The following is an 11,294-nucleotide window of genomic DNA, read 5'->3' as shown; positions in this document are numbered from 1 at the left end:
TCCTGCATTCATGCTCTTGGTCCTACTATGAGTTCAGGACTGATGAAACTTATTTTCAATAAGAACTCAAGCAGACCGGAACTGTTGGCTACTCACGGGAAGGTGTCTGGCATTCCAGCAGGAACTCTGGCTCTGCTGTGAATGGGGGTCGTACCCTGTGGATGCTGCTGCAGCGGGTCTAGGCTTTCAGCACACACAGCCTGTGAATATGTGTGCCTATATTTGGACCACTGCACTGCTGAACAGACAGCAAGGCTATTCAAACCTTCAAGGTTGGCTGTGTCTACACAAACATCCACTTGGTTATATAAGCAGCACAGTTCAGTTGTGGGAACAGGATTTTTCGAAACTTAAAAAACTCAGAAAAAGAGACAAAAAGAGCAACTTTACAGCAGAGAAACCCAGCAAACGCTGCTTTAGCCAGGTGACCAAGGTCAAGATCAACAGTCATATATTATGTTGAGATGCACCCTTAACATGATGGGATGAAAATGGCACATTTGTGACCTTCCTTTCAAAAACCTACAACCCTAATCATGAGAAAAACATCAATCATATTCCAATAATGGGACATCCTACTATAGGCCTGACCCAAACCCCTCAAAACTATCAAGGTCATCAAAAAAACAAGGACAGTCAGAAGCTGCCACAGTCAAGGGGTGCCTAAGGAGACAAGACATCTAGATATAAAGTGACATCCTGGATGGGATCCCAGAACAGAAAGAGGACATTAGGTAAAAACTCAGGAAATCTGAATATACTATGGAGTTTAGTTAATAATAATGTATTGATATTGGTTCATTGATTGTGATAAAGATACTATATTAACGTAAGATGTTGATAATAAGGGAAATTGTGTGAAGGGCATAGCATATTCCTATATACTCGGTACTAACCATCTGTATTATGTGCTTCACTTTCCTGTAAATCTAAAACTGTTCTAAAATGAAGTCTACTACTACTACTAATAAAACATATATAAGGTAGTGGAGCTAGTTTGCCAAGGTGAAGGAATGCATCAAGAATAAATAAAATATGTATTTTTTTATTTGTTATACCTCAATAGACCTTCAAGGCATTATGCTAAGAGAAATAAGTCAGAGAAAGACAAATATTCTATGACCTCATTTCTACGTGGAATCCAAAAAAGAAAAAAAAAAACAAAACAAAACAAGCAAACAAACAAACTCACTGATACAGAGAACAGATTAGATTGGCAGTTGCCAGAGACGGGGAGCGAGGGGGGCAGACAAAATGGGTGATGGGGGTCAAAGGGTACAAACATCCAGTCAAGATAAATAAGTCCTGGGGATGAGATGTACAGTACGGTGGGGAAAAAAAAAGAATAAATAAAATACCACCATACCCTTCAACATGGAAGCTAAGGAGTGAACACTTAATAATCCTACTAAGTTTAATGTTTCTTACTTTACGTAATGTGCAAAATGGTGCTTTAAAATAATAAATGAAGAGGTCAGACACAGAGGTCCCATATTGTATGAGTCCATTCACGCCTAATTTCTGAAGTGAGTAAGTCCACAGATAAAGAAAGCAGATCAGTGGTTGCCAGAGGCTAAGGGGACGAAGGAATGGGGAGTGAATGCTGATAGGCCTGGGCTTCCTCTTCTGGTGATGAAATGTTCTGGAACTAGACAGAGGTGATGCTGGTACAACACTGTGAGTGTCCCTAATGTCAGTGAGTTGTTCACTTTAAAATGGTCCATTTTATGTGAAGTGAATTTTACTTCCATCAAAAATAATTCATGATGATGAAATAATTTAATAATTTTAAAATAAGAAATTTTTAAAGAAAATTAACATGATACTCGAATAGTGATATGTAAATAGCGATTTTGCTTATCGGCTATTTATTCTTTGTCAGAATTCTGAATGTTCATTTAGCATGATTGTGAAAGTGTAGTGACCACTTAGAATACAAGTCATTTTCATGAAGAAGAAGTCAGGAAGCAATTGTTCAAGTCAAAAAGGGGGTCTGAGCCCAGAACCAGGTTTGTGTCCATGGATATCGTCGGCCAGAGGGCTGGCCCGACTTCCCAGCCCCGGCTCTGTCCGTCGTTCAGTGGCGGGGAGTCTTCAGCAGTAACTTGAAGTTCCTGGTGCTCACTGTCTTTGTAAACCGAGAAAAGAGAGCCAGGGAGAAACTTCTGAGTGTCTGTAAGCAAAACATGAGCTCACCGGTGTGTGTGCATGTTGGCAGGGGTGAGGGAGACGAGTGGGGGAACTGGCGCAGGGGTGATCCCCTCCCACTAAACGGCCTCTGGCTGTGGCCCCCCGGAACTCCGGTGGCGGAGCTGTGCCTTGCTGCAGGGGAGGTCTGCCGGCCAACACGGCTCCTTGGTTTCTCCAGGGACTTAGCCTGTGACAGCAGGGCCTGGGGAATGGGATCAAATTTAATCTGGTGCCTGGTGTCCGGGGTTCTCCTTCCCTTTCCAGCAGCCTCTCCAGACGGCCGGCAGCAGAGGAAGGCGAGTGCGCTCTGCCGCTGCAGCCCAGCTCGGACAACTCAAGACTGCAGCGTGTGAAGGGCGTAGGGGAGAGGGGTGGGTGCTCGAGAGACTGCAGGTGCACCCTCCCTGCTCCTCAGCACCCCGCTCCTGGCCAGCCGATGCTGGGTGATGGTGGAAGGACCCCACCAGGAAGGTCACTCCCCAGGGGACAGGCCCGCTGCTGCCACCAGACTATGGCAGGAGGGAGCCGTCCTCTCCCACGCAGGTACTCGCCTCTCCCCGCAGGACCATTCCAGGGGGAGGCGCCCAACGCGACAGTGGCTGCCCCCCATCCCAACAGGTTACTAACCCATCTGTCCCGGAGGTGGAGAACAAGGCAACTCCTCCCCACGAATGGCCGCATTACCTGACTCAGAGCTCCCCCTTCTGTCACTCCGTCTAAACACCAGCGCTGCCCTCATGTCCAGGTTCAGGTCAAGAGGCAGACATAGAAAATTTTTAGCACCTTCAACAATGACAAGAGATAACAGAAAGCATGGCAGAAACGGAGTCTGGCACCTATTTACCAACCCGAGCGAGAAGTATTTATAACTCACCTTCTGAAATGTGCCTCGGGAGGCTGGGAAAACAGGCACACGTGAAAAGCTGCTAGATTCTACTTTAGACTTAAAATGGCAATGAGTTACAGTCAGATATCATGGAAGTCAGAAAATGTCAGCCCTTTAAAGTAATGATAATAAGAAAAAAATCTTGAGCATTTCGCATATCTTTCTCCTAACATAATGTGGGATAACAGGGTGGCATCTTTTGAATATGGCTTTCTAGACACTTGTTCATTCATTTATTCAATGAACGTGTGTCACACGTTTAAGCTGTGCGGGATTAAGGAGGTAGTGGGAATATAGAGATAAAGGTCTCCCTGCTGCCCTAGAGCGACTCAACCAGGCAACATAGAAGCGAGGGGCTAGAGCCGACTGTGAAGCACCCTACTACGGGATATATTCCCAATGCTACGAGAACACAAGGAGGAAGTATCAAGTCCTCCCTTGGGGGTTAGGGAATGTTCGGAGAAAGGACCCCACAGCTGAGCCTGGAAGGACCTAACCATGCACAACAGGCGAGGTTGAGGCAGCCCTTAGGCCCTGGGAATAGGAATACCAGACCAAAGGAGGACCCCAGCAGAGCCAGTCCCAGGAACCTCAGGGAGCTCTGTTGGATTGCCTGCAGATTGGAGTCTTCAGGGTCCCAAGAGTAGTGTGGCACTCACATGATAGAGTGAGGCTCGGTTCAGACCCCGGCACCACCACTCGTTAGCCTTCCCCACCCCCACACACCCTCAACCCTCACCTGCACACGCATCTTGGTATGACTGACGGCTATACCTCTTAGAATGGAGAGGTCTCAACAGGATGCAAAGGTCAAGGTCCAGCAGTCAGCAAATAAGGCAGCTTCCCAGGGGCCAGCCAACATCTCAGAGGAAACCTTGACCTACCTCCTTCCAGGTCTTCAAGTTTCACTTAGGGGACCTGCTCTGCCCTTTTCAAACTCCACTCCTTCGGTCAGTACCTTTCCATGACAATGTGCTTACTGCGAAACACTGAAGTGAGAAAAACAGGGACAGTGTAGAGAGTCTCATTTTTAATGAAGCTAAATAAATTCAATTTAAAAATGTGCCTTCAATCTTGACAGCGTATGTTTCCCCTTCTGAGAGGAGATATGCAGTGTTGCATGTCCTTTATTTTGTAACATGATGGTAATACAGAGGACAGGATTTCTTAAATGCCTTTTCATGAGGAAATTATAATTTGGTAATTTCTGCCAAGCTTTCAGTTTTTATTTTGAATTGTTATATTAGTTGGTGAAATCTCAAAGCCTGGGGATCATTGCGTTGGTCATCTGGAACTAGAGTCATGGACTATCTCTCAATATTCTCTCCTTCTTTGGTCAAAAGTAGAGGAGGCCTCTGACTAAATCATGAGGTAGCTGGACTATTTCTCAATGTCCTCTCCTTCCTTGGTCAAAAGTAGACGAGGCCTCTGACTAAATCGTGAGGTAGCTGGACTATTTCTCAATGTCCTCTCCTTCCTTAGTCAAAAGTAGATGAGGCCTCTGACTAAATCGTGAGGTATCTGAGATGCGTTCGCTCAGAAGTTTGCCAGGACAGCAAAGGCTAGACTATAGTAAAAGAGTAAGCCTAAAATCTCAAAGGCTTAATGAAAAACCAAAATTATTTCTTATTTCTTACTCACATTACACCTCCAACGTGGGTCAGCAGGGGGCTCTACTCCACAGGATCCCTCAGGGCCCCGGGCTGATGGGCAGCGCCACCACTTTGTAGCAGCACGTGGAAAACAGGTGGCCTCTGAAGACAACATGAAACATGAGGAGAGGCCTGGAGAGTCACACGGCAGCTGTGACGGCCAGGCGTAGAAGTGACAAACCCTGTTTCTAACCACATCTCCTTGGTCAGCCATGGAGGCCCAACCTAACAATGAGAGGATTTTCAGTACATGCTAAATGTTTCTGATGAACCCGGACTATAGTGGGAAAAAGACACTGATCAAGTAAATAAGGGCAAGACTGCAAAGCCTTTTGACTTCTAGGTGAAGGAGTTAGTACCCTACCCTAGAGGCATCAGAGAGAACCAAGGAAAAGGCCAATGTTTAAAATGTTGCTTTAGAAAATTTCAGCTAATCCCAGCATGAAAGACGGATTTCAAGAAGGCACAAGAGTGAGGAAGACCAGTTTGGAAGGTGTTCTAACAGTCTTGACATTTGGTAATAAGAGCTGTGTGTTGTACAAGGAGAGTGAAAGTAGAGATGAACATTACATTTTCTGTAGAAGATTAATTACATGGAATGTCAGGATTGGAAATCCAGAGTTTGGAGTAAGAGGTGATATGTGAAACCACGAGAGCCTGCCGAGAGAGAGAGAGAAGAGGGGTCCACCCAGAGCTTTGCTGCCCCTTGGCAAGCAGGGGCTGATGAAGCATGAGAAGTTGGCTCCCTCGAGGGAGGCGAGTACTGAGCAGGCAAGACTTAGATTTGGGCATTCTCTCTCTCTCTCTTTTTTTAAGATTTTATTTATTTATTTGAGAGAGAAAGATAGCATGAAAGAGAGAGCAAGCACAAGTGGAGGGGAAGGGCAGAGGGAGAGGGGATCCCAGGACCCCTGAGCCGAAGGCAGCCACTTAACAGACTGAGCCACCCAGGTGTTCCTGGTCATTCTCTTTCTGGAAACTCCATATGTAATCTTAGGATGAGCAATTAAGGGACTGAAAATTAAAGTCAATATTTTTATTTCTGTATAAATTTGGAGCTTTCTGTATTTTCCAATTTATCTGATACAAAGATATGTTACCTTTATAATAAGATTAGAAACTCCTGTTTTTAGTTTAAAAAGGAAGGGGAAAAAAGTTAAAAGCAAGTTTCCATCTCCATCAACTGTAAAACCAATCATTCTTCCCTGAAACTCACACCCGTTTTAGTCCTGTAACTCTCATCCTGACACACACCTCCTGGGAACCCAGCACCCAAGGGAACTGGATATGATGGGTTTGCATGTGTGAATACATCATAACATACTCACACAGAGACATAAACACACACAGCATTGTTATGGGCAATTCAGTGATTCTGTCAGTCTTTATCAAATCACTCTCTGACCCATACAGTGAATTAGACTTACTACTGAGAATAGAAAACATCACATCCACTGCATGGTCTGAGAAATTTCCCTTTTCTAGTCTTTCCAAACTCTCTCCTTAAGCAACTCACCTCTGATCTTTATTTCATGAAGCTACTCTTTAAATGCCAAGTGCAAAATGTGAGCTATGAGGCACAAGACAAATGTAACCTATTCAGAATATAAATGAACAAGCAAAATTCTCTTTCTGATTAAAAAAAAAAAAAAAGCTCAAAGTAGGTGCTGTACTGGCAGAGTTAAGAGCCTTGTCTTCATATACAAAGGATGACACCCTATTAAAAACACAGTGTTTTGCTTCATGTTTGACATTCTCAATCCATGGGTCACTTCTGTAGTCTCCGATATCAACACCCATGATAAATGTAAGTGACTTAAAAAAATAAAAAAAACAGAACAGATCAGCACAGTGGTGAAAAGTACTGACTTTGGATGTAATCAAATCAAAATGCAAAGCCTGGTTCTGTCACTCAGTCATGAGTGCCTTTGGGCAAGTCACTGAGTTCTCCGTGCCTGTTTCCTAATTTGTGAAATGCCAACAGTGACCCCCACCGCATAGGTCTCCTGCAATTACTGAAAAGAGATAAGCATGTCAGGTCCTTAGCCCCATGCCTCACACATAGTGAGCCCTCCACCGTTGAGGAGCCCTCCTCAGAAAGTTTCCTTATAGATGAGAAAGTGAAGCCCAAAAGTTTCAGAGACAGGACAGGGCTCAGCACAGGCAAAGCTACCCTTATACGGCCCCGATTCCCTGAAGCTCCCAAAGCTAGCTGGTAGATAATCTCTTTCATGCTGCAAAAAGATTCTATCAGTCTTGGACATGTGGGGTGGGGGATGCACAGTGAGCCTGGAGAGATCAGGGCACCAAGGAGCAGCAGCACAGCCAAGACTTCAGTCAACCCTGGCAGAGAAGCCAAGGAGCAAGACGGTTCTAGAGGGGCCATCATCAGCCCCTTGGTGGGATTTGCCCATTGCTCCGGACACTAGAGCTCTGTCATATTGGGGATCCAGCCATTCCAAGGCCATGGCTGAATCTCCAGCTCTTCTTCCTGCTTCTACTTATCCAAGACTTCCACTGCCTAAGGCTCTGCTCACTGCCTTTGCTCTGCTTCTCTAAACTTCCCAGAAGGGGCTACAGGCATGGCAAGCACCAAAGGCCTCTTATACATAACTAAAGCACACTCGTTATCTGAGAATATGTCTCTTTTTTCATGGTGGTGGTGGTGCAGGAGCATGGCTAAAATGTTTCTGAAGCTATTGACCTTCAAAGAAAGTCTGAAGTATTCAGATCCATATCACAGGAATACAAGGGATCATAAGAAACTACTATGAACAGTTATACGCCAACAAACTGGACAACCTAGAAGAAATGGATAAATTCCTAGAAACATACCACTTACTAAGACTGAATCATAAAGAAATAGAAACTCATAGCAGACTGATTACTAGTAAAAACCTCCCAACAGACAAAAGTCCAGGACCAGATGGCTTCACTGGTGAATTCTACCAAACAGTTACAGAAAAATTAATACTAATCCTTCTCAAACTCTTCCAAAATATAGAAGAGGAAGGAGCACTTCCAAACTCATTTTGTCTGATACAGAAACCAGACAAGAACATCGTAAGAAAAGAAAATTGTAGGCCACATCCCTGACGAATACGAATGCAAAATTTTTCAACAAAATATTTTCAAACTGAACTTAACAATACATTAAAAGGATCATAGACTATGATCAAGTAGGATTTACTTCAGAGATGCCACGATGTTTCAACATCTACATATCAATTAATGTGATACACCACATTAACAAAAGATAAACATCATAGGGGGAGACAAACCATGAGAGACTATGGACTCTGAGAAACAAAGTGAAGGTTCTAGAGGGGAGGGGTGTGGGAGGATGGGTTAGCCTGGTGATGGGTATTAAAGAGGGCACATACTGCATGGAGCACTGGGTGTTATACACAAACAATGAATCATGGAACACTACATCAAAAACTAATGATGTAATGTATGGTGATTAGCATAACATAATAATAAAAAAAGAATCACTAAAAAGAATCATGTAAATATTCTCATTTTATAAAATATAGAAGTTAATATTGGAAATGCTTAGTCTTTGAATATTTGATTGAATGGTGGAAGTGATAATATTGAGTGTGAATTTTAGACATTATTTTAGTTTTTGGTTTTATGTGGTACTATTACTAATAAAGAGATATTTGTATATACAAAAATCATAGGACCATCTCAATGGATGCAGAAATAGCATGTGACAAAATTCAACATCCTTTCATGATAAAAACTTTCAATAAAGTGGGAATAGAGGCACCTCAGCATAATAAAGGCCATATATGACAAGCCCAGAGTTAACATCATACTCAGTGATGAAATACTGAAAACTTTTCCTGTAAGATCAAAAACAAGACAAAGGTGCCCAGTCTCACCACTTTTATTCACCACAGAACTAGAATAATTAGACAAGGAAAAGAAATAATCCAAATCAGAAAGGAAGAAGTAAAATTGTCTCTATTTGCAGATGATGTGATATTACATATAGAAAAATCTAAGGACTCCATCAAAACTCTGTTAGAACTGACAAATGATTTCAGTAAAGTTGCAGGACACAAAATCAATACACAAAAATCCGTTCCATTTCTATATACCAACAATGAACTATCAGAAAGAAATTAAGAAAACAATCCCATTTACAATAGCATCAACAAGAATAAGGAACAAATGTAACCAAGGAGGTGAAAGATGTGTACACTGAAAACTAAAGACACTGATGAAAGAAACTAAAAGGGACACAAATATATGGAAATATATTCTGTGTTCATGGATTAGAAAACTTAATATTGTTAAAATGTTCATACTGCCCAAAGCAGTCTATGGGTCCAATGCAATCCCTATAAAAATTCTAATGGCATTTTTCACAGTTTTTTTTTTTAAATCCTAAAATCTGTATGGAACCACAGAAGACCCCAAATTACCAAAGCAATCTTCTGAAAGAGCAAAGCTAGAGGCAGCACATTTCCTGATCTCAAACTATATTACAAAGCCAGGGTAACTGAAAGAGTATGGTATTGGCATAAAAACAAACACAGAAATTAATGGAGCAGTATAGAAAGCTCAGAAATAAATCCATGCATATATAGTCAATCAATTTTCAACAGAATAGCCATGAATATACAATAGGGAAAAGATGGTCTGTTCAGTAAATGGACCGCTATGTGCAAAAGAATGAAGCTGGACCCCTATCTCACACCATACACAAAAATCAACTCAAAATGGATTAAACACTTTAACCTAAGACCAGAAAATGTAAAACTCCCACAAGAAAACAGAGAGTAAGCTCCTTGACATTGGTCTTGGCAATGATTTTTTTTTTGGTTTTGACATGAAAAGTAAAGTCAACAAAAGCAAAAATAAACAACTGGGACTACATCAAACTAAAAAGCTTCTGCACAACAAAGAAAACCAATGCAAAATGAAAAGGCAGCCTATGGAATGGGAGGAAATATTTGCAAATCATGTATCTGATAAGGGGTTAATCTCCAAAATATGCAAGGAACCCATATAACTTAATGTAAAAAAATAAACAACCCAATTAAAAAATGGGAAAAGAACCTAAATGGACATTTTCCTGAAGACATACAAATAGCCAACAAATACATGTGAAGGTGCTTAACATCACCACCTCAAGGAAATGACAATCAAAACCAAGATGAGGTTATCACCTCACACCTGTTAGGATATCTATTATAAAAAAGACAAAAAAATTATAAATGTTGGTGAGGATATAAGGGAAAAGGGAATCCTTTACATGTTGGTGAGAAAGTAAATTGGTACAGCCACTATGGAAGTTCCTCAAGAAATTAAAAACAGAACTGCCATATGATCCAACAATCCCACTTCTGGATTGTCCAAAGGAAAGGAACACATCATCTCCAAGAGACATCTGTCCTCCTACGTTCATAGCAGCATTATTCACAATATCCAAGAAACGGAAGCAACCTAAGTGTACGTAGACAGATGAATAAAGAAAATGGACACACACACAACAGAATATTATTCAGCCTTAAAAAAAGGAAATCATGGGGCGCCTGGGTGGCTCAGTTGTTAAGCGTCTGCCTTCGGCTCAGGTCATGATCCCAGGGTCCGGGGATCGAGCCCCACGTGAGGCTCCCTGCTCAGTGGGGAGCCTGCTTCTCCCTCTCCTTCTGCCCTCCCCCGCCCACGCTCGTGCTTGCTCCCTCGCTCTCTCTTTCGTGTTCTCTCTCTCAAATAAATAAAATCCTTAAAAAAATAAATAAATAAACCATTTACTGACTTTTTTTTTTTTACAATAGGAAAGGTGATGGACTGAAAATTTCTGAAACATAAAATAATAGTAACTATATGATTCTAGGCAGTGAGCAATACCACTTAGGAAATTTTGAAAGTTTTCCATCCTCCCAGTCTTCACGGGGCCCTGATTCCCTTTGACTATCTCCAAAAGACATTTGATTTTTTCCAGTTTCAAGAAGATAGTCCATGTAAACTTTTATTCAATAAAGTGAGTTAGAGAGCATTTCTAATCCGATGAAAATCCACACGGGCCATCTCAGAAGGTAGGAACTGGGGTGTGATTTAATAAGGGGACGCACAATCAACTGTATGGCGCCTGGATTGCAGGAAGATGGTGAACCAAAGCCGGACCTGGGCAGGAGCTCAGTGAATATTTTCAGGAGCGTGGCTTGGCCAAGGGGTGAACACACAAGTCCAGAACCCAGAAAAAGAGGTCAGGCCGAGTCACCAGGTATTGGCAAGCGGATGGGGCACAAGCCACGTGCCACGAGACGGGGATGACAGCAAGGATGTACTCAGAGTTGCTGCACAGGCTGCCATCTGCGGGCCTGTGGGCCAGGCGGCACTCCCTCAGCCGGATGCAGCCTCTCCTAAACAATTCACCCTCCTGGGCTCTGAATTCCTGGCCTACCAACTGATCTGCTGCCAGTTTATTCAAATGCTCAGGTGAAATTCCACCTGGAGAAGAGGCAGGGGCAGAGGCATTCTGATCCCTGGAAAGAGATCAATATTTGGGAAGCACTGAAAAATGTTAGCTGTGAAAGAACTTCAGA

At 42.7% G+C, this 11,294-nt stretch overlaps 1 long non-coding RNA gene across 6 annotated transcripts in view; it reads right to left on the bottom strand.

Annotated features, from left to right (window-relative positions):
* Nucleotides 1–1,029: 1,029 nt before the first annotated feature.
* Nucleotides 1,030–11,294, bottom strand: part of LOC145717652 (uncharacterized) — a 16,545-nt gene continuing 6,280 nt past the window's right edge. For 2 of the 6 annotated variants that reach the window (XR_014141004.1, XR_014141006.1), the window contains exons 3-4: nucleotides 4,718–4,830; nucleotides 1,030–4,065 (exon numbers count right to left, since the gene is read on the bottom strand). This is a non-coding gene — a long non-coding RNA (uncharacterized LOC145717652). The remainder of the gene's footprint in view (nucleotides 4,066–4,717; nucleotides 4,831–11,294) is intronic. The other 4 variants (XR_014141005.1, XR_014141007.1, XR_014141009.1 and 1 more) reach the window with 3 other exon arrangements.

The sequence above is a fragment of the Leptonychotes weddellii genome, chromosome 2 (genome assembly GCF_054177405.1).
Source record: "Leptonychotes weddellii isolate Sample4059 chromosome 2, ASM5417740v2, whole genome shotgun sequence".
Lineage (NCBI taxonomy): Eukaryota > Metazoa > Chordata > Mammalia > Carnivora > Phocidae > Leptonychotes > Leptonychotes weddellii.
This window is presented reverse-complemented; position numbering and strand designations above follow the sequence as displayed.